General features: G+C 43.1%; 1 protein-coding gene across 3 annotated transcripts in view; it reads left to right on the forward strand.

Moving 5' to 3' along the window:
• GNAS (GNAS complex locus) overlaps positions 1-24,027 on the forward strand; it is a 171,398-nt gene that overhangs the window by 130,658 nt on the left and 16,713 nt on the right. The gene's annotated exons all lie outside the window — the stretch shown is intronic.

The following is a 24,027-nucleotide window of genomic DNA, read 5'->3' on the forward strand; positions in this document are numbered from 1 at the left end:
TTCTTTTTTTGGCTTAGGTAGACTTGAAGGAAAATCAACAATTAGCTCTGCTTGAAAAGAGACCAGGGAGATAATTTTACTATGACTTGTACAGCTCCAGGTCTCCAGAAGGCTCTTTGAAGTTGTGCCATTGTTGCTAGTGTTCGCTTGTTTTATTTGTAGCCATGTCTCTTCCATTAGGTGACTAATGTTTGATCCTTTGGTGTAGATCTCCCTGCAAGTTCAGCTGCTACAAAGTAAAAACTGCTCAAAAATTCTGGTTTTCTGTTTTCTGTCAACTATCCAGTAAATTCTGTCTTTGTAGTGTAAAGCTAATAGAATGAGGAAAAAAAGTTTTGTTTCTGATGGTTCTTGGTTATCTGGTTAGTGTCTGTTAATAGTAATCTTCTGTTATTGCTAAAGAAGTAGGTAATGCTACACCCTTTTCTTTTATATTGCTCTTTTTGGAAAAGGAAAAAAAATTGTCTTGCTCTGAATGTACAGAAGAGAGCTAAAAATTGCTCTCATCCCTGACTGCTGGATGTTGACTTTTTCGTGGGTCAGCAGGGGAATGGCCTTTGTGGTGGTTTTACCGTCCTGCTCCATCTAGTGGAACACTGAATTTTACATCATGGCCTGTGGGACCAAAAACAAAACTTGTACGTTGTCGACAAATTACAGAAATTCTTCTAAGATACCATTTTTGTCTCCTTCATAAAAATGCTTTGTAACTGTAGTATTTATTCAAATTGGATGTAAAGGATATGGCATTGGTTTCTTATGGAAGGAGCTTTCTAGTTGTTGGTTCCTGTCCCTTCTGCTTTGTGATGCTGCATTGGTGTTGTCTTCAAGATCAGAATATGCAAAGGGAGAGGGTTTTTTAACTGTAATATGTTTGCTTGGAAGTTAATATCGCTTTGAAATTTTGTGCTTGTCCTTACCATACTGAATTTTCAAGTGACCTGACATAAATTACTTCTAGTAAAATCTGACATGATTGATGCCATGAAATTAACCCAGTAACCACATTTTTTAAAAATGCACCAAAGGCAAGGTATAAAAAGTAGCTGAAATTTGTCAAGTGAAGCCTATTTTAATTTGAATGTGCAGACTAATGTCATTAGAGGTAACAGGAATTAAAAGAGAAAGTTGAGCCAAGGACAGTGTTGGAGTTGATGCTTCTTTCGTAGAAGTCTTAGTTTCTAAGCATTCTCCCTTTTTGAAGGTCCCTGTCCATACTTAAAGTGGAAAGCAAAAATGTTAATTTTCTATTTCAAGATAAATCCAGCTTCCAAAAATCCTTTTTTCCTCTTGAAAATGGAGTATATTTTTAAATATTAATGGATTCTATGCTTCGTGAGTTTCTTTAAAATTCTAAAAAAATTTCTTGTTCACAAGAATCAAATATCACTTTTTATTGCTATTGGTAGATCTTCTTTTTAGCTACCACCACCTCTGAAGGGTGAATTGCTTAGTGTAAAGTTTGTCTTCAGTTTAACATTCTATATTTTAAAAAAATGCATTTTTCACTCTTGTAAGTTATATAGCTATATATAGGAACTTTTGCAAAGTATAGCACAAGTAAGTTGTGCCGGATGTTTCAAATCAATTTTGTCTGTTTTTTACTAGGGCACAGTCAAGAATGTTTATCTTCCAGGGGTTTGTTTGGCTTTCCGAAACGTCAATAGCAAAATGAAAGCATTTTTGCTTCTGCCCAACTCGAATAAGATACATGTGGGACTTCCGTAGGGATCTTTGAGTCCCGCAGAAGGGTCTTTCAAAGTCAGTGGTTTTAAAGCATGGCGTAGCTTCAGGGTGTTGAAGCGCCCTGAGAAGAAAGTCACTGGGGAAATGGAGACTTGCACTCTTGTGAAGTTGGTGCTGGGATAGAAAGTGTTCTTGACTAGTCAAGAGCACTCCTGAATGAATGCAGACCCAAAGAAAGGTCAGTTTTTCTTGCATCCCTTTCCCAGGGAAGTGGGAATGAATATTAATTTGCAACCTAGTGTGACCTACCAGCATAGCTAGGATGTGGGTATTAAGAGAATCCAGCAAGGGTATTTTTCACCTGTTCCCGAGCAGCAGCTTAAATTCTGCAAGGCTTCATGCTGCCTCGTGCACGTTTGCCTCCCGTCGTTCCTCCCCCGAGTTCCCGGTTGAGTTGCTCGGAAAAGACAACTTTACCAAAAGCCACAGGTGCCATCTCAGCTTTCCACTGAATTGCAGCTGTGACCTGTGGAGGTGTGAAGAGGGAGGCCAGGCCGGTGACTTCTGCTGCTGGAGAGTCCTTCTGGTAGCCTGTCCTTCACCCTCAGCCTCCCACCGCGGGGAGAGGTCCCTTCGGAGGGGCCGGTTCGGCGTCAGGAGTCGCTGCCTCTGCTCGTCGCGAGCCTCGCCACACTTCCTGCCCGTGCGTGTGAGCAGGCGGGAGAGGCAGAGAAAGGAAAGGAGGCCGTTTCCCTTTTCTTAACCGGACCTACTAAGTAATTGGTTTCAATTCTGCTTTCAGAAGAACAGGGTCTGGGAGGTTGGCACTGGTTTTGCTCCGGGCTGCAAGGAGGGAGCGAGATGTTCAGAGGAGGCCAAGTTTCATTGCTCTTGCCCCTTCCACGTACACTGGAGAGGGCGGATGTTTTTACCGAAGCTGCGGTATGAGGCTGCTGCTAATAAATAGAAGGACACAGAATTAGCTAGAGTACAGAAAACCCCAAACGATGATAACTGATCTTTGTTTGAAGATCTGTGTGTCTCAAGCCTCGCAAATACCCACCCGGCGGTTGGAATAGGTAGGATCTCTCTTGTACGAATGCGCTGCGTGGCACGAGAGCCCGAGACTTCCTCGCGGTCCTGGACAGCCTCAGCTGAAGCCCAGGGATGGCCCTGAAGATAATTGCTTTGATTTCCGTAGCCTTTGGGTTAGCCCTGTAGCAAGGCATGCGCAGAGTTAGGGTACACGAGCCTCCTATTGCTTTTTCTGCATGGGTAATTATTAGGCTGTGCCCACAAATATATGGATTTTTGCTTTAGTTATCCTTGGCTAAATGAGGTTCCTTGGTCAGGAATATGATTTTTATTTTCTTTTTACGCTGTGCTTTCTCGGGATATCTTCTAGCTGACGCTTCCTGGTTTTGGCCGGTGTGGAAAAGGAAATAATGCGAGAGACAGCATTCGCAACCCGTTTCACACCCTGCGCTATCAGGAAGGGCTGGAAGCAGCATGAGGGCGCCTATTCTCACGCTATTTCCGGCTCGAAAGCCTCGCTCGCCTCTCCCGCCGCTGCCATTTCGGGGAAGGAGAGAGCGCGGCGAGGCTGCCGCCGTAGGTGTGCAGGTCGTATTTCTCCAACTTCAGCACCCGCCGAGCCGCGCTGATAGCTTGAAAGTGTGCCAGGCTGCTCCAGAAGAGTCGTAGGAGAAATCTTTTTTTAAGATGTTTGTTTTTAAAATACTTATCAAAGAAAGGGAGAGGGCAGCTATTAACTGACTGCTGCGCAGAGCTGCAAGAGGGTCAGCAGATGTGGGCGTACTGCTTTTTTTTAATTCCTTATTTGTTATGGGGTGTAAATTCTTTGTATTTTAAGCTTTATGGTGTGTTTTGTTTCTGGATTTGCTGACTTGTAGAGAGCAATTAAGAGCTCCAATTTGAGTACTTAATGATTTTTCTTCCATACGTATTTCACTTCGTGACAGAGTTCCTTTCGTGGAGCCTGTAGCAAGGTGTGTTTGCTGCAAGCCTGTCCTTTCTGAAGAGTGATTGATTTATCAGTCGTACTGTTCGTACAGTTTCTTATCCATAGTATTTATTAATTTTTACTTTTTAATTTCTTTCCACTTGATACGATTTTGGCTGAGTGACTCCCCTTGCCTCTTCCATCTCTTCGAGCGATGTCTGCGTGGTCGCATTCAGCAGCACAGGAATTTCTCTGGTCCATATTCCTGGCATACGTGAGCTTCTTATGGACGTTAGCTATTATGTTGTTAAACATTCCTGTGAGGAAAAATAACACTCTTATCCCCTGTTGCTGATCTAAAACTGAAATAGGAGAATTGCAGCTCGCCTACTGCTGTGTGAATTCTTTGGCAAACCAAGGAGTAGACCCAGATCGGCTCCTTTCTAACCCGTTGCCTCGAGCAAAAAGCCACTCGCCTTTGTTCCGGAGCACTTGGAGGTAACTGAGTTAGGTTCTTGTCCCTGCTCCTCTTTATCCCGAGGAAATAGAGGGTCGTGTCCTAAACAAGGTTACGTTTGCTCCATAACCCAGTGGAGCGTTAGTTGCAGAAAGAAGTTGTGGTAGGTGACAGACACAGTAACACCTGTGTTTGCGTGGCATCAGTGAAGTCAGTACCAACAAAACTGTGATCCGAGTCCAAATATATGTAGTTGAATTGCGCTTGACTGCTTCAAATGTCTGCCCTTTTTTGCTGACCACTGATAGCAGGGATGTGCCTGCTGGCAAGTGCTGTGAAGACCAGATTACCTAAATTTAGCCAATAAATGGATTATGAATCCAGCACGTGTTCCTACTGTTGTCACAGCTAATCATAAATTCATAATTTCAACCTACTCTCAACCCCACATATATTTCTCTGTCTCTAAAATAAATTACATCCCTATTTGAAGCAAGATAAAACAAAAGGTGTCCTGAAATGGCTTATGTGTTTGAGTCTTCAGAATTAGGAGCACGAGTAAAGGAAAATGTTGGAGGAGACGAACCTCTAGAGATGATGTTTGTTGCAGGAGCCCCACGCACCACCCATCGCCGTCCGGCGTTTGCCACTTCAGTTTCTCTGTTGTTCTGCGCATCCGCTAACGTGCCGTTCCTTTTTGCTCTTTAGCTGCTGGTGCAACTTCCTTTCCATCCCTGAATCTTAGGGATGAGCCTTCAGCCGAAGGCAGGGCTGTCCCCATCTGAGATGGGCGTGAAAAGGCTGCGTTGGAGCTTCTTCCCTTATTTCTCCACCAGGCCTGCATTCATACAGTCACCCTCGCCTTTGCGTTCAGTGTATCGCTCCCTAATGCCTTTAAGAGTAAGGATAAGCTGTGGTGCGGTGCTCAGGTGCCCAGTTTTGAGAAATGAGCCTCCGTGTGCACTAGAGGTTATGTTTGCTTTTGCAGGCGAAGGAGCCTTTGCTCATGCAGCAGCTGTTTCTGTGTCGGCAACAGGTTCACGTGCACAAAACGTGCTCAGGTTAGGCGCACGTTTGCTCCTGAGTATTTTGTTTAAAACTTTGGTATGAGTTTAACCATTTTATTTGAATAAAATTTGTCAAAATACTAGTAAATTTTCGCTGTAATTGCAAGTAGAATTCCAGGTGATCTGTTCAGTAAATCGCTATGTTTTCCTCTCTAACTGGAAGATAACTAGTTTTGAATAGCAAAAGTGTGTAAAAGTAGTTTGATGAAGATAGGACTAAATAACAAGCATGCTGACATTTTAGCCAGCGAGGAACATTGTTTTAAGTTCAGTTCATCGTTTGCTCAGGATATATCCCTTAGCTAATATTTTACTTTAATAGTCTGCTTTAAAACTAAAGTTGATGTTATCAAAGAATGTGAATACACAAGTAGCTACTACTGTAGAAATATGGGAATGATGCAGTTTCATGAAATAATTCTCTGCTAAAAGTACTTGGCTAAAATTTAGAATTCTACAGGCAAAGGAAATTACTGTGCAGCCCAATTTCTCGATGTGTTTGCATATACTGTAAAATTAACACCAAGTTTAAAATAATAGTCAGATGTTATGGAAATATAAAAGCACGTGTCACTAAAGAAAATGACTAGTGACAAAAGTGGCAAACCATGTTGTTCGGTAAAGAATATTGTATTTGCATCACCCAATGGTTTTAAATGTTTTAAAATAATACAGATGAATAACAAAACATGAATAAACCAGGAGACTTCTTTTTCAAACAAATCAAAAATAATAATGAGCTAAGCTTTTTTAAAGCAATCAGCAAATGCATATTGTTGTAATTGCTTTCAAGCTGGTTTGGGTCAGTATTACCTGGACTCTTTAGTCAACATATTTCTGATACGTACCTGTGTCTGCTTTTTATGTTTGGTGGCACTGCTCTTTACACATGTACATGTTCAAATGCAGTGGAATTTTTTGTGGGTGAAGGGGAGAGTTGAAATGCGATACAGCAGAAGATGGAATATATGCCAAAAAGTTGTGTTAATTCAACTTTTACCAGTTTCTGCCTTTTAATGGCAGTAGGCTCCCCATTCCTTCCCACTCTTCCCCTCTCCCATTCTCAAAGTTTATTCAGTGAGACCTTGGTTAGTGGTGGTAAGAGAATAGGATAGAAACATGTGGAACTATATATCTGCTGCCTGCCAGGGCTTTTGGAAGAGATGGGAAAATCTGTTGGTCTCTTGCTGTGTTGGTAGGTACCAGCCTGGTGATAGAATCAGAACCAGTGAATATGCCAGCAAGGGGCTTGTTGTTATACAGGTAACTGTGTGATTTGTGGGCATGTGGACTGAGGCTAAATTTACCTGGTCCCTTTGCACCTTGAAAAGTGATGTTTCCAACTTTTATTCAAGATACTCTTATTTAAGCTCACTTTCATATGGTCTGTAATTCATAGACGTTTTTTGAGGATGGGGCCAGGCCAAGTGCTTTAGTGGGATGTGTAAGGTTGGTGGTGATTTGTAAAGTTTAGAGACTTTATAAGTCATTTTCAGTTTAATTAAAATAACCAATACTTTTCAAATGAATGATCTATTAATAAACAAGATTTATGTGTGCATTCCAAGTCCGGACTGATGTTCAGTCCATGGTGAACAGTCTGTCAGTGGTGCTGTAGACTTGACACAAAATAATTTATTCATTAAATTAGTATGTTGCACTGTTATGCAAGAGCATTACATATGGTTACTAAAATTGCATTACTACTCAGTTTTGTTTTTCTTTTATGACTGGAAAGCTTGAGAGAGATTTAATAGCCTGGATTGATCCTTACAGCAGCTCTCTTAAGGTCAGTGGAGTTTCACCCAGTGTGAGTTGAGTTTTGTGCCGTTGATTAACAACAGGTCTCCAAAACTGTGTTGATTGCGTGGAGTCATTGCTGTGCTGTCTACAAGCCTGTAAAAAATGCCAGCCATCTGTGGAGTGAGGTGCTCTCAGTGCTGTAGCAAAACACGATATTACGCTGATGATAACTGCATGGTTAGCGTATTTCCTGCCAGCTAGACCGGTGTTTGGCAAGGTTTGGCATGCAGGGAAGGTAAGACAACTTAGAGCCACATGGACTGATCGAAGCTTAAGATCCTTTGGCTTGCAGAGGTCTTGCAGGTGGTACTGCCTTTTTTTTTTTTTTTTTCGTTTTCTTCATCATCAAATTTATTTTTGCTAGGTACAGAATATGCTTTGTTATGATAGTGAAGCTATGTAAGAAGTGTTTTGTGTGCACCAAATTCACCCTAAAAATAACCCTAACTGCTGCAGGTGAAACTTGTGCTGTAATCTGTCTTCTCCAAAATGTATGTGTACTTTAGGTAACTTTGAACAAGTAAGGTAGATTATTCTTATTACATACACAGTAATTTTTTAATTCTCTGACTTTTGTGAAGACAAGTAGTAGTCATTCTGTGTGTTAAAATTCGTCATTTAGAATGAGAAGTTATAGTAAAACAGGAGTGGTTGTATTTCTGTAAACTTTCAGGTTTCATGCACTTAGGGTCTGTTTGTATCTCCTGAAGTTTTAACCTTTAACTTAAAAAATGTGCTCAGTTTCACTGTAAAATTCCAGCTGCTATTTTACAAAAACATAGCAAACAACATCCCGAATTACTAGCAACACTCTTCCTTTTAAGAATGATACAGTCGTCTTGGATTACTGTAGCAGGGCAAAAAGCGTAGCTCTTAAGTAGCAACCAAAATGACTGTTGCAACTCTTCGTATTAGTTCCTGAGCATTAGTTTTCGCTCGCCCTTTCCTCCCCCGCTTTTGCTGCCTCCCCTTTGTGCAAGCAGAAGCAGCCCGGTGCGAGGTTTGTGCCGAGCTGCGCTCGGAGCAGCCGGGCACGGCGATGCAGGAGCACCAGAAGAGAGGACTTCCCCACGGGCCCGCACAGCCGCCGCGAGGAATCCTGCCGCAGGGAGACCTGCAGGCGCAAAACGCGCTGCCAGCTGTAAAGACGAGCTCGAGGAAACGGGACCGAGCGTGGCGTCGATTGCATCATTTTTTGCCTTCCCTCCGCGACAGCCGGAGCCACTCTCCGGGCGGACTCGGCGAGAGGCCGGGCAGCGGCGGCAGCGATGCTCCATTGGTCGCGCCCCGCTGCGTTTCCTCCCGGCCGCTTTCCCGGGAGGGTCCCCGGCCGGCTGCCCCCGGGGAGCCGCAGCAGGAAATCGCTCCCGCGACGGCGTGCTCTGCCGCGGCTCCCAGCGTGGATGGAGCAGGTGTGGCCGCTGGTTTGGGGGTCTGGCTGTCTTCTCGATGCTGTTTCGGGATAGCTGCGGGAAATTTTGGCCTGACCTTGGGATCTGCCGTCCCCAGGGCTGGCCGTCAGCAAGAGCTGCGGCTTGGGGAGCGCGAGGGCTTTATCGCTCCTGCTCCAGTGCTGCAGAGAAGGAACATTTCAAGATTAGCAGCAGACAATTAGGAGAACGCTTTTATCAAGCTAAGACCTAAAAAGATATTGTAAAACCTCATTAAAGACTTGCTTAAAAAAGGAATTAAAAGCAACAGTGCTCCAGAAGATAGGAGACCATAGGCAATTTCTGAGACAAGGGTGAAATCGGGCCAGTACGTTTGCTGGGACAGTGTGAAAGCGCCAGGTTTGACTCCCAGCTCTTCCCGGGTCTGGAGCACTGCAAATACCTCGCTGTACGTCCCGGCTGAAGGGAGGGAGCCGTCACCGTCACGGGGCGTCACCTTCTCCCCCTGCGCTCCCTCTGCCGTGAGCTCCCTGGTGTTTGAGAGTACACTCAAGCCTTCCCTTCGCTGCGGATTTGAATTTATATTTCTGCCATCCAGGCCATTGCCCACGTTCCCAGGTGCTGCAGCATTTGCTCTCTGTGTGGGACCCCTGACAAAGATATCTCCACTTGGTTTGGTTGAAATTCATGTTTTATTGAGAACATGTGCACGCATGCAGGCAACAGGGTCATAAAATCTGTATTTTGGTAAGGAAGCAGGCTGAAAATACAGAAATTATATATATTGATCACATATTAGGTGAACAAGTTGATCAACTTGAAGTATCATAGACTATTATTTACTGTAATGCTATATACAGCACTTCCTGTCCTACAAATAAAGCATATGAATCAGATCTTTTATAAATCATATGAAGTACTCTTTATAGTATGCAACTAAATTATTCCTAAACTAGTGAAGAAATTGGTGGCTAATTTTAAGTATGATTTGTGCAACTTGTTCTATAGTTTTGTAAGGCAGATCTCACTGGCAGGTTTTGTGATTTGAAACACCGTTTTTGAATTGATTTCTCTGCAGTATATTATACATTGATTTTTGTATCTGAAGAGTGTTAAAATCGGTTGTTATAGTTAAGCATAAGTCTGTGATAATTATATTTGCATTATGATACGCTAATTCATCAAGAAGGATATATACAGATAAGGCTAAATGGTAGTGTATTCATTATGCAAGCACGGGTTTTACCGATAGGGCCTCTAATTTACACTTGAAATGTGTCGGCTGCCCTGTAAATTTGCTGTGAAGGCTGTTAAGTACCTTGGATACTCTGCGAGGTTCCCCTTCCCCCAAAGTGCTTATGTAAACTACAGCCCGAGTAAAAGCTAGCAAAGAGCTATTTTTAGCAAGACTGTGCAGCTGGGGGAGGGCAGGGGCCTTGGGTCGCCTCGGAGGGTGCAGAGCGAAGGGGAGTATCCCGGTCGGGAGCTGTATCCAGCCCAGACTGCTGGCTAGTACTGTACGGTTTGTATAGAGAGATCTGTGCTTTTACAACAAAACCAACCAAAACCCGCCTGAGCTAGATGATTTTTTTCTAAATAGATGAAAACAGTGATGTACATTTAAAATCCCTGCAAATGGCATTAATTTACCATTTTTGTTCATGTATTGTCAGTGTTGATAATACTTGCAAAGTCGCTGAAGACCATGTCTGGAAAATGCACCGTCTGCCGTTTGCTCTTAAGGCATCTCGGTTGAATTGAGTTACTCATTCGAGTTATAAAATCAGGGACGGTTTGGAGAAGTTGGACATCTCCAAGCTTCGTGTCTGGCAGGACAACTTTTTACCTAAGGTGGCTTATAAAAGAGTGCGAAGGTACTTCCTTGGGTATCCTTTCATCAGCTTGAGTCTCAACAGTGAACCGACGTGTACTGTATCGTGTCTGCGGTTATTTGGCTGGGTGTTTTCCGAGGCTCTGTGGGGCAGCGTGTGTGCCATAAAGAGCAGAGAGTTACGGCATAAAGTCTCTGGTCTTCTCCTGGCTCTAGACCAGACTTGGGTGTGACTTAGTTTCCCAATTTGAGGATTTGTATTGTACTTTTCTTCTTCTGGAAGGGTATAGAAGCTCATAGCTGCAAAAGCCCTGGGATGATTTTGGGTAGTGTGAGGTATTAAATGAAGTCAGATGAGTGAAGGATGATACTGTGCAATCTTTCACAAAACTGATGCCAAAAAGTACTGCAGTATCATCGAAAGTCTTGACACAATGAAATGTTTTTGCAGAAGGAGTGAGAGATGGATTTAGAGATCTTTCTCTCTCCTATGCTAACTTGTTTCAGAAGTTAGGTGCATGGTATGTATGAAATGCAGAATATTCCTACATGAGTTTACAAGTATAATATATTCATTATTATCGCACTGTTTCATCAAGGCAAGCAGTAATTAAAATGTCTGGCTTTAAAGAGCTATTTAGAGATTGTTTTGGAGAAGAACGTGCCAGTTTATAACTCATTTTGTTGTGATTTATGTGGACCACTCAGTAAGTTTGCAGCTTCTCTGCATCGTGCGTTGCTTTGCGCTCTCCCGGTGCGTGTTTAGAGGTGAGATCCTGGACCCGTCCCCGTCTCCTCTAGCATACTCCACCGTCCCCCTCTGCTCCACGGGGCTGAGCTACTCTTAAGCTTCACACGTTTTGCTGCCAGAGAGCGTTTATCATTTTCCCAAGCCCTCTTCAGCCGTCACGGGCTGCGTCTCGGTGTTGCTCTCCAGCGCGGGTGGATTGCGAATGCGCGGCCGCCGAGGGGGGACAGGCGGGGAAAAGCAGGGCAAGGCAGGACTGGACAGGTCAAAGCAGAGCCGCTTTCACAAAGTGAAAAAGGAAAAAAAAACCAAAAAACACAAAACCCTGGCCTCCTACCAATGTTTAGGATCAGCAAGGTGTTGAGCCATTTCCCAGTTTCAATCTGATTGGAGCCAAGCCTTTCCCAGCTCTTGTGAAGCAGTAGCTCCACTGCTGCTTAATTGCGTCTTGTTTTGAAAGGTGATTAGGAACTTTATTTAAAAATAGTAACTTTAGTATTCAGTCCATTAAATTTGTCACCAAGGTGTTTTCATTAGACTCCCAGCTGCTTTCTTATTGGAAATGTGAGCTAAAAATAGGCAGGATTCCTGCTGTGCAGTGACTGGTACTGTACCTCCATTTCAGCCCTGATTTTCCCTAATGATGTGAAATGTGTTTGTTTGCCTCAGAGCTTTCTTCTGGGTTGTATTTAAGAAGGTCCTGCTAATTATGCCAAAATCGTGTACTGTGGTTTTCTGATAAAGTCACGTGCCTGTAAAGAATATGAAACTGATTTCCCTCAAGACAGATCTCACGAATGAAAGATCAGTGCCGCACCCAGCACGCTTTTCCTTAGTGCTCATCAGTCTGCCAGAAGTGTCTGCAAGAATTCAATGAATACCTGCTTTTTAAAAAGAAAAAAAAATAACAAACATACATTTGTTACTCTCATCCTGCAGGGTGGGATTTACCCCTGCAGTTCAGTCCTCCTGAGCAGCCCCTCTCTTCTGCATGGCTTAAATCACTGTGCGGGTTGTGCGACGCTTGGACGATGACCGTGTTTCTGTGGCGTGAACATTGTGCTTTCTGAAACAAAATGCTGTCATCACCAGACTGTATCTCGGTACACTCTGCTTTTATGCATACATGGACTGCAGGCTGAATCAGGTTGTAGCATCCTTGTTTAAATAGCGTATCTTTTAATTTCTGAGCTGTGCCACCTTTATTCCTAGCATCCGTACCATGGGGCATCAGCCTGGGTTAGCACTGGGCACCCAGAAAACAGATTTTTAAGAGTTAGACATATATATGTATAAATATTGACATATATATATAGACACATATATGTATAAATGTATAGGAGCAAGCATACTTCCTTCCTAGAAATCAGTAATACATTATGGAAGTTGTACTTTTCTATCGTAATGATAGTTGATGGGGTTTTTTTCTTCCTTGGAATACTTTCTGGCTATAACTCCAGCAAATGTATGCAGTTCACCCCAGTAAAATTAATGCAAGTAACAGGAGGAAGCTCTGCTGCAGAGCAGTGTGGTTTGGGGTTTGGGTGGTGTTGTGTGTGTTTAATAGGCCTGGTATTTGGAGTCACAATCAAGAAAGTCAGTGACCCGAATGTAAATTATATCAGCCATGTTTTTTCTTTCTATTGTCTTTAAACAAGGAAACAGAAAATGGTAAGATGTGTTATTGAAACACAGGTCTCTCAAATGGAAGTTGGTTTGTTCAAGGGAGGGAATTTTTCTTTTTTTATTTAAAATGTGGGATATGCTTATCTGCAAAAATACTCCAGTGATGCTCCCTTAAAACCTGTATTAGATGCAGCGTGTAATTCTGGCATGGTCGACTAGCATCTCCAGTCTTTTTTAATTTTCCGTTTTGTTTGTTGGCAGTCCTGGACTTCCTGTGCATGTGCATTTTGACAAAGAAGAGAAGGGCGGTTTCACAAGCTGTAGGATCCAGACGTGGGTGGGATGGGGCGAGGGAAAAGCGCGGTATCGAGAGCTCTGCACCTGTCACTAGTCCTGAGCGTCGCGGGCAGCACAGGGCAGCGAGTGCGGTCAAGGCACTGCAAAAACGTCTGAGGCCGAAAAATTCAGAAGAACAGATAACTTTTATTTAGTAGGTGCACATTATTAACTACTGTGTATTTATCAGTTGCTGCACTTAGGCACACCTTTTTTTGTGGTGAACCTAATGATTTGCTGCTGAGTAGAGGAAGGGGAGTCAAAACACTGCAGCGTGATGATATTTCTTGTGTGGTCTTAATGTTTCTAGCGTGTGTATGTATAAGCACCTGATGGAGGGGAGGTAATGCTGGAGCTCGCTCGCTCCTCTCCAGGAGCATTTAGCTTTCTCGGCAGGCTTTCTCCTTATCTGACCTGTGTGCTCGCGTCTCTTCTACCTTGGAGTCCTGGCTGTTCTTTTCAGTGTAAACCATAATCCGGAAGCTCTAATTATAGTAATGCAGAACAAATGGAAATCCTGGAATTGTCTTTTGCAGTCTAAATCGCATAGTCTTTAGTCACAGGTATCAGAGCGATCGGTGAGCCAGCAGAGGCTTGTGAGGTCTTAATCGTTCCCCTGGAGCTGCGGCGTGCCTCGCTTGCCTGGCCCGCGTTCGAGCGGCACGTTTATTGCCGGGACTGCAGGATACCCGCTGCGCCGTAGGCACGTACGTGAACCAGCTCTGCAGCGCTAAAAGGTGCTGTGCAAAAGTGCTTCCTTGCAGTGAGACATGATGAGAGGATTCCTGTTGGAATGTATTTATGCAAAATAATGGACTTGGTTATTAAGCACGGCGTTTTGAGGGTAGGCAAAGTCGCAGCTGGGTTCATGGCAGTTAATGTGTGTCGATGTGGGAAAATACATGACATTTGGGGAAGAGTAAATACCTTCTTAGTCCCCTTCCCATCCTTCCCACTGCAGCACTACTACCCGTGATTTTGCGTGCCTGTTTTTGTTCAGTTCTTCCCCGAGACTGTTTAATGTTCCTTTTTATGTAGAAGATGGAATTTTTAATCTGTTAATAAATAATTTAGGTTTAGAATTTCATCCATTGGAAATGCAAACATGAGACACTGCCCCCTGCAGACAGAGCGCTGGCCGGGGGGCGGGGGGGCTCTGCTGGACCCGCAGGGCTCCTCGTCATCTGGTGGAATTTGGATTTGGAAATTTGCTGGAACTTGACTGAGCACCCTGGGCTCCTCTGTTAGGCTTTGATTTCTCTCAGATTCCCTGCTGCCCATCTGCGATGGAGTAGAAAAAAATCCGGGGTTGCATCAGGCCCGCTCGCTTGTGGTGCTAGAGCGAGTTGTTACTCGTCGCCTTGTGATACTGCTGCTTTTCAGTGTAATAAAACAGTTAATGATGTCAACAGAAACCAGCATCACTGGAGCGCTGGAGTTAATGCCTGCCAAGATGAAATTATTTTCCACCGCTCGTTGTTTGGTTCATGCTGCCTGCATCGTAGACTCACAGCACCATGTCGCGCTCGCTTCATAGCCACCACGGCCAGAACCGTTTTCCTTTTCCCTCCTTCCCCCACTCCCTGAAGAAGGGGAGGTTAAAGTTAAGGCTTCTGGAGAACGAGGAGGTAGTTGGGCAGGGCTGGGCGTGGTACAGCACAGTGCAGCGCTTCTCTCGGACCTCAGCGCGAGGGTTGGTGTTCCTCAAGGCTCTCGCGCTGCCTGGGAGCGCAGGGAACCGTTTCGGAAGAGAAGGGACGGTGGTGGGGTAAATCCAGTGCCCGGCTTTTTCAGTCCTTGGCCTCTGCGTAAAGTCTGCCAGTGAGGATGCCACTTCGGCTGTTAACCGAGAGTGCAGAGATGGCTCGTGTATGTCTCTGAGCCGTCATCTTTGGTTCCTCCTGAATCTGGATGTTCTCATCCGCGCGAAGTTCCGTTTCGAGACAGAGCTGTCCGTTCTGGTGTGAACGGCTTTTTAAGCTATAATGCTTAAACAGTTATGTTCTATGAATAACATATTTAGTAATTGTTTAGGTAATTACAACATTTATATAATTGTAATAACTGGCTTCACCAAAGCTAACTTGAAAGAACAAATTCTACCTGAAACAACTGCATTAGCACTTCCTCATTATAACGTGTTCTTAAGTTAGCTAGAGGATAAGGTATCTTAAAGTCCTCCCAAATTTCCCCTCGCCTCCTTTTTCCTGTGACCTCTCTCTTTCACACGTGCGCAGGCGTCCCCCCCGCACAGCGCTGCACACGTGCTCCCGGGCCGTCCCCGCTCCGCTTCTGCAGCCCCTGGCTTCCCAGGTGTGAGTCAGTGCGTTACGACAGAGAAGCGCTCGGTGCCGAAACCGAGACGTGATTCTTGGCTGAGGGAGGAAGCAGGCTCTGGTTGTGCCTCGTCAGGGATTTTACTTTTCCTGTACACACTTCAGCCTAAATTCTGTGTTAGGTCAATCCTAAAAGCACGCAGCTTAGAGAAGTCCGTGTCAGAGTGGTGAGCTTCTCAAATACGTTTTGCAAAAAGAAAGTGTGTCCTGCTCTCTGGCTTACAGACCTTTACATGAATAAAGATTTTAATATTTAAATTTTTAAGGTCTTCTATAGCCAGTCTCCTGTTGGAGGAGATGAGGTTTAAAGGCATTCATGTTTTTATAATGATTAAAATTCTGCTTCGGGATAAGTTGAGTAGTGTTAGCAGGTCTGCATAGAAGAGAGGGGGATAGGCCAAAATATTGTTTTTAAATGATTCCAAAACGGCATGTCAGGTCGCCTGCTGGATTAATGCTGTATGTCAGCATTCGGTGAGGTGTCCATTTTAATTGTAAAGTTCTAAAAACAGTAAATATTTCAAATGCTGTTTTGGGAAATACTCCATAGTAAATGTCCATTTATTGCTGCTACTACAAACAACATTCAAATAAGTGAAGGTGGAGGGTCCCACATTAGATTTTCCTTTTAGGAACAGAGAGCAAGGAATCCGAATATCTAAGCAAAGAGCAAAATCGTGAACACGAATGACAGTTCTTTTTGTTTGATGTGTTAAGTGTAAACGAGAAACAGAAGGCTGTGCTGCTTTTTCAGAAATGTGGTCACTCCCTGTGAACAGCTTTCCCACAGTAGCAGTATATTCACCTTTATTGTTTGCCTTTGAATTTGGCTTCAAGCTTGATTTCTTGCTCCTTTTATCTGCCTGAAAGTAATTGTACCAGGGAGAGACAAACACCTCACTTAAATTTGACTTCTTTATTGTATTGCATGGCAAAAGAATACTGAAACAGATATTTGCAGGCAATGCCTTCACGGTAGCCGAAAATTAATGTCTCTGCAGTCCTCAGAATTATCAGTGTAAAATTGCTATTGTAGCTTCATATCACTTGTTTGTTTTAAAATGAAATTTTTAAAGTATGTCTGGTATTAAATTTCATGATCGAGCACATGCTTTAAAGAAGAAAGAAGAGTAACTTTATATTCTAATTCACTTTGGAGCTGAGAGGTGCGTTCTTTACAGGTGCCGTAATACTAGATGCCAGCCTGTGTGCCTCCTCCTACAGAGGGCTGGAGTTGTTTTTCCCAAGTTTGGAAAAGAAGAGCATTAAAAAAAAAAAAAAAGGCTCCTGAGAAAAGCAAAAACTGAAATGTGAGCTGCTGTGAATTGCTTAAACTGTCAGCTCCAGAACAGGTATTGACAGGCAGGTTTTGCGGAGAAGCTGACTGCCGTTCCAGGCAGAAGTGCCTTGGGCAAGGATCACATGTGACACTGGCATAGGAGTTATGAAAGACTTGAGCTTCCTATGAGCAGGATAACGGTCAAAATTACTGCATTTTTGCAAAAAAGTTTAACGTCCTAAAATGCAAAATAAAAGCATCTCCGTTGTGATGGTGCTTAAGTAGCCAAAATGCCAGTGCTGGATTTACAGTCTTGTATGTTAAATACATCTGAACTGTTTCTCTGAAGACCTTTGTACAAGTATATTTATATAAGGCAGCTAAATCCTCCCTATCACCATGTTCAAAAGGTAGCAGTCATATGTCCCCCTGTTGTTTTGGACTCCTCTGGGGCCTATGTCCATTCCCCGAATTCTGCCTACTTCTCTAGTTCCCAAGGAAACCCAATCCTGAGATCAAAATACCTTCCTATCGAGTAAGATCATATCATCTCTGCCTAGCTACCTTTCTAAACTTTCTGTTTAAAATGATGTTACTTGTTTTTTAGATACTGTCTTCACAGTATTTAGAGATTAGATTTTACACAAGACAGACACAAGTTGAAAAATATAAGGACTGTTTGAACCTTTGATTCGTTCATTTTTTTGTATCTCTGCTTCTTGAGATGGGGAAAGCAGTATGAGGAATTTGTGTATTAATTCTTTATCATCTGGAAGTTGTGATGCAAATGTCAATAATTAATACTTGTGAAGCATTTTGCTGCCTTCAGATGGTATGGTTTTATTCGTACTTGTGATCTCTTGTTTCGTTGTCTGCCTTACTGTCTGGCTGTCCTCTTCTTTCTGGTGACAGTCAGTGGGAGAAAATGGTTTTACTAACGCCATCCCAATGACTGGAAAGTTATGGGATTTCAGTGAGATGTCACTTCAAACATTCTTGTTTCAGCCGTCTCTAACTCTTATCCACTTTCCCCGCTTCTCTCACTTTACCTTCTTTTTGCATTTGCCTGTTCTAACTAGTTTTACTGCTTCATTAGAGGTCAACTTTTTACCCAGTCTTTGAGTGTTGTTTTTGTCTGTATCTCATTCTGTAAAGTAATGGCTATTCTGTTATTTTGCATTTTCAGTTATCTATGTGAAAAATGCAAAAGATTAAATCAGCGTATTTTGCATAGGATAGGTTTGTTCCAAGAAAATCCTACAATTTTTTTTGATTTTTTTTCCCCAAAACCTTGATGTCACTAATGCTGTCAGATTAGTGCAATTTTAAAATTACAGGTATGTGGTGGTCTTTATCAACTGAATGTAATTCTGCTGATTTGATGGCACTGGAGGGAGCTAAAGACCACGAGGACAAGGTTCACGTAAATACTTTGGTGAAACACAATGAAAGGATATCCCATTGGGTTCACCTGCTCCAATTGCTTAGAGCAGCTTGCAGTAGGGGCATGGATTTTGGAAAAGCACATTGGTTGTTGCTGTATTAAAAATGAAATCTGAAATTGAAGCAAGCATTTATTTGCTGAACTCAAAGATGTGGCTTTTTTCAAACAAATTTATGTTCTGTAGAGGCACTCTTTAAGTCTGTTTAAAATTACTCATACTGATTCTTGCCTAAGTGATTTTGCCTAAACTGTCTCCTTAGGGTAGAGTAGGATCAACCATTTTTTAACCCATGTAAGAAAATCTGTTGGGTGCTGCACCAGCTTCAGTTAAATAGGTTTTGAAAAATGATGAAGATTTAAAGTTACCCTCTGTTCAGCCCCCATAGAGCCTGGGAGTGATGCAGTCTGCGACTGCTTTTGGATTAGGTCTGTGGCCTTAGCCTACAATTAATAACAGAGATCGTTGACCTCGATTGTAGACATAGACCTTTTTCTACCTTCCAGAAAACAGGTATGACAAAAAATACACCCAGAACGTGGACACTGGAAGGGGGTTGGGGTTGTGGGAGGAGGGACTTCACTGTATCATCTTACAGAGCCGCCTGTGATCAGCCATGCTTGGTTTCTTGTTATCCCAGTTCGGCTTTGCAGGTAATAAAGACCATGGAAACAGAATTTGTTATTTTCTTAAAATTAAGTATTAGCCTTCAGCTTTTCATTCCTTGTGTAAAATTAGAAATTGTAGTCTTCGGTGTGCATAGCTCTCAGTGAAATAACTGCACAAGGTACAAACCTTGATGCGATGCGCAGGAGTTGGATTCTTCCAGGTCACAGTCTTTGAGAGACAGGGATGGTAAAAACCATGCTGAACAGCAGGAAAGGCAGAAACTGCTTTAGGTAAGCAGCAGAAACAGCTTTGCAACATTGGCAGCCTGGGTGCGCGGAGACGGACACACCAACTTTCACATTCGCCGTTCTTGACTCCCCCTGCTCCCACCCTCATCATCTGAGGTTAGATTTCCTTCGGGCTTCTGCAGCCTGGGTGTCCCGTTCCACGCTCATTCTGCTGCCAGTAATACACAGATTGTTTAAAGATGGGTGCTATTTTGACTTCTGATTAATTCGGCTCTTGTTATATTTTAAACAAATAGGGATAAGAAAATACGAAGACAAGCAAACATTTAAATTGTGGAGGAGAAGAGATAGCGTGCCCGTATCTAAGGGAATATACTTGATAGTGGTTTGCAAGAAACAGGATCATGAGTAAGGTCTGAGGCTCTCATTCGTTTGGCCTGCCAAGATTCAGGCAGAAAAGCTGGAGAAAAGGGGCAGAAAGGGAAGTGAAATGAAAAATTCCGTAATATGAATGGTTAATTGTGTCTCGTTTTTTCATGTTTTTCTTCTTCTTTTGCTGCCTATTAAAAAAAAAAAAAAAGAAAGAAGAAGAGTTGAATAGGGGTTGTGCCGTGTTCCTCCCCGCTCACTAACAGCATTCCCGCCTCAGGCTTGCCCTGGGATCGAATCACGACATAGTGATCTCATTCGTACCGTTACCTCTCGTTTCTGTACCAGCCTTGGCCTTGGATCAGCTGAAGCTTCCTACCAGCAGGGCGAAGTAATTTTCTGGGGCGGGGTGAGGGGCTGTTCTGGAGTTATTTGACATATACAGGCTTGTATGGCGGAGTGAGCCTTGGAGGCATGCACTAGTAAGTTGTTTTTAATCACTCTGTTTTGGTAGTTGTGCGAAAATACCTTTTTACAAGTTTGAAAGGTATGAGTGAAGGCAGCTGGAAAAGCCTTAAGTGTTTGGGGCTTGTTTAGTTTATGGGCGGGGGGAAAGCCACGTGGAACGGGTTTAATTTGAAAACTAGTGATCAAGCCCGGCCACAGACAAATGGCTATAACGCTGGGGATAAAACGTGCCCCAGGTTAGTGGAAAGCAAAAAGGAGCAGCGAACGCTGTGCTCGGGGAGGTGTGGGAGTAGGCAAGACACCGCCGCCGCGGCAGCCGCAGCGCGTCGGGTGCAGGAGCTCGTGGCAGGAGGAGCCGGCGGGCGTCATCCTGCGCCGAGTCCCGAGGCGCTGTCGAAGGTCCGGCGTCGGGGCCGGGCGGCAGCTGCGCCTGGGCTGCCTGCTCGTGTTCTCGCGCGTTTCCAGCCCCCTCCCACTCGCGTTTCTCCTGTACAGAGCCAAAAAGTTTGTAGATTATATGAGTGGGAGAGAGCTATCTCCTAATAATTTCTTTCTTAGAAAGAAACAAGTATTTCTTTTCTTTTTTTTAATATAACCTAATCAAAGCTTGCAGTTGGTTATGGGCTACTAACTTGGAGTATTTTTGCGAAAACAAATCTGAGTTACGTTACATTACATGTTATAAAGTACACTTTCCAAAAGATTTCTGTGAAAATTGCTGTTTTCTAAAATATACATTGTTTCAAGGGCCAATGAGCAAAACTGCATGTGGTAGAAGGAAGGGGGAAGGGAAGGGAAGTTCACGTATAGATTTAAGCCTGGATGGAATTTACTCCACAATTTTTAGAAATGAAAATATCCATGTAGGGCCCTAAAGGAATCCTGTGGGCTGATGGTGCAGTTTGTGTTGAATACATGCACTCGTGTCTGTATGGCATACGGAAGATATTTTGCTGTGGCTTAAATGCTTATTATAGTTGCAGTATTTTGATTACCATCTGTAGCCTCTATTGGTTTTTGATAGAGTTACTAAGATTTCATATTTTGAGAGCTGTGTCGGTTGTGTTGTATCACACTGACTACTATTTCCAGTGTCTGCAAAATAGCTGAGTCTTACAACTTCAGTCTTATTCCTGAACTGTTGCTTTCCTGTGCTGTTGAAAATATTGAATCTCCTGATTATACAAATGCCTACTGTTGGGTAATATTGACAAATACACTGAATAACATTTTTGACATAACATTCTGTTCCCACACAGATGATTTGGATGTAATTGAATGGGTTGATCAAGAGTCTGTGCTAAAAATACGACATTTTCTCACCCACTAAGTGCAAGAAAACGCTCGCTTAAAAGGCAGTTTTGTCAGGCAGAGCTGCCGAGAAGTGGGCTGGGTCACGCAGCGACTTACTGATTCTGCCTTGCGCCTCTGAAAGCGCAGTTCAGGTTTGCCGCGAGCTGCAGCCACGGCCCCTTCGTGCTGGTCGCGTCGTCCGCAGCCCTATTTCTGGCCCGCGCGAGGGTGCGTGGTCGGAGCGAGGGCTCCGCGCGAGCGCCGGGGCAGCGCGGCTGCAGCCTGCGAGGGGGCCGAGCCGGGCGAGGAGCCTCGCGCGGGACCGGACCCTCGCAGGCACCGGGGAGCCTGCGAATGATTTTAACTGGAGCAAAGCGCTCCGGCCCTTTGAGGATCCGCTCCGGGGCGTCACGCAGGCTAGCATAAGCACTTAAATATGTTGAAGCCAAAAATCTACAGAAATAGTTAGAGGGGGAATTTTGAAGATTGTTTTTCTTTTCTTTCTCCTGATTTTAATGGTCTCGTGGGCAAGACACTGTATTGTTACAGTTTCCAAAGCGGTACGGTTTTGCCGCAGACCAGGGGAAAAGAATGAAAGATAGGCAGTAGAGAAGGCCTGAACGTTTAGCACGCAGTAAAGTAACTTTTCTACTTTTCTGCATCTACTATCAAATAAATCTTGTGCTAACGAGCAGCCAGACTCGTTTCTCTGCCTGCTGCTGGTTTCTGCGTCCGAGCGGAGATGCATTGTACCTTTCCAGCCTTTGAAACGGCCTGTGCCTATTTTTATTTGTCGAGCTGGGGCTGGGCTGGCCCCATTCCAGATGTGTCTCACAAGATTTGGTGCTGATGAGCTATTTATAGAACTGTGGTTCCATTGTCATGGCAACCGTGCTAGAGGCCAAGGCGGCTGGGAGCTATTTCTGGACTTGTGCTGTAATGTAAAACTGATTGGGAAAGTTAGTGCATCCTCTAAGCCAGACTAACTTTAGACAGGCAGAGAGAAAAAAGAGACAACTACGATTCCTTTAAATAGATTTTTTTCCTTTTCTCCTACCTTTTCCCCGTTTGCTCTTTTCAGTCGCTGGCAGTTTTTGAAAGGCTGCGTTACGGTCTGTTGTCTTTGCTTAAAATTCATTCAGGTCTCGTGGCCTCCTGTAGGATTGCACTTTTTAATTATGCAGTTTAGGCAGCAATGTGCGTAGCCAGCCCTGTTTTTAGGGCAAGGTTTGTATTTCACGGCAACACAAAAAGAAGGGGGCTTTTCTGGGCGGTTGGTCGGTTACGTTTAGGGGTTTTTGCAAGAGCTGCAGTTCTTTATACCCCGTAGTTTTAATATTCTATTTTTTTGTGTGTGCTTCATGTACTCCACACCATATAAGGAACTGTAACCTTGATTACCACAAGATGATTCCAAATATATGGAGTCATACTTTTCAGCTTTCTCATTATTTGCTTCAAAATTAGACCAATGGTGCCCCTCCGCCTCCAAGTGGCTGGAATGCTCCGAGGTTCGCCCGTAATTAGAGCTGAGGCCGCTCTCAAAATCACTTTCTGTGATAGGTACCCATTGAGATTACATATAACTAAATTCTGAGCTTTAGGTTTTTAAAAATCTCCTTTTGTGCGACTTTCCCTCTAGAAGGAAATCATAATAGCCAGTTGACTTGCAACTGGGAATTAAGAAATATTTCCAACTTCTTGGGGAGGTTTTCTAAATAGTTGTCTTTTAGTTTATTTCTGTTCGAGTTTTATACTACTTACTAAAGTTCATCTCCAACATAACTGTTTTTGAATGATTGTCTTATATGTCTGAGAACTGACTTGCAGGATTTCATTACAGGAGCAACATATGCGAGGTGTTTTTACGTGCAATACAGTGCTCATACTTATACCAAGAATATTTGTTACATACTGTCTGTATGTGCCTTTCTCTAAAGGTATTTTCTATCATAATTTTCTTTGTGAAGTAATTAAAGTAACTGCAAAGGTTATGATAATTTTTTTTCTTTCCTTATCTAGTTTGGTTTAGGAAAAAAGAGCTGTGTTTTTTTGAGTATTTTTAATTATCTGGTAACATTTGTAGCACATCATCTATCACCACTTGAACAGTAAAAATCCCAGCTTTGCAAATGATAGAAAATGTAAGCGTATCTTTTAAAAACAAATCAAAAACTCTACCCACATCCTTTTATTTTTTTACTGCATTTTGAGAAAATACATGACAAGCTTGGATTCATATACTGCCTTGTTTGCACCATGCCATAAATACTAGCAGATCGAATGTTTGCTTATTTGGTTGCATTGTTCCTGTAACTTTGCCTGCTTTTCTGCTTCCCTTAAAAAATAAACTAGTTGGAATACAAAATAAATCTTTATCAGCAGTTTAAGGAGGAGGATTCTCTCTCTCCTCAGTCTGCTGCTTGCTCCCAAGAATAGCAGAAACAGGCAGAATTGAGGGACGGTCGACGTGTACGTGCATGCTCGCAACTGAAAATAAACCCTGTGCCCTGGATTTGTTGTCAGCATATTGACCTGCATGGGAAGCCATGGTTTGGACACTATACAACGGACCTGACTTTTCAGGGTTTGGAAACCTCTTCTGTGTTACCTTTCTTTTTTTTTTTAATTGCATTAAAGTTACAGGACATGCATCATGTATTTCTCAGCTTGAATACCCCTTTAAAGAGACTGTTAGATTTCTGCGCTTCTATCTGTGACTTTGTAGCTTCAGCATAGATAAAGTAGATGAAGAAACAATTTAGCAAATAGTTAACTGTTTTGCTCTTTAGAGAGCTGTTTCTGAATAACATTAAAGATTATGGCATGGACTAAAAAGGGAGTAAAGTAGAAGTAAAGCATGATCTGTTCTGAGAAATAAAAGAATTGCATTGTTGTTTATAAACAGTATTAATGCTGAGTTAAATTTCAGCTTAAAACTACTTTAGGGAGCTTTCAGCCCAGTTTTGTAGTCCCCGATCGTCTATAAATAAATAAATAAATCTGCTGGACATTTGCACAATTTGTTCTCTAGGAAGATCAGTAAACAAAAAATTAATTTATTTTCAGACATAG

The sequence above is a fragment of the Dromaius novaehollandiae genome, chromosome 16 (genome assembly GCF_036370855.1).
Source record: "Dromaius novaehollandiae isolate bDroNov1 chromosome 16, bDroNov1.hap1, whole genome shotgun sequence".
In the NCBI taxonomy this organism is placed as follows: Eukaryota; Metazoa; Chordata; class Aves; order Casuariiformes; family Dromaiidae; genus Dromaius; species Dromaius novaehollandiae.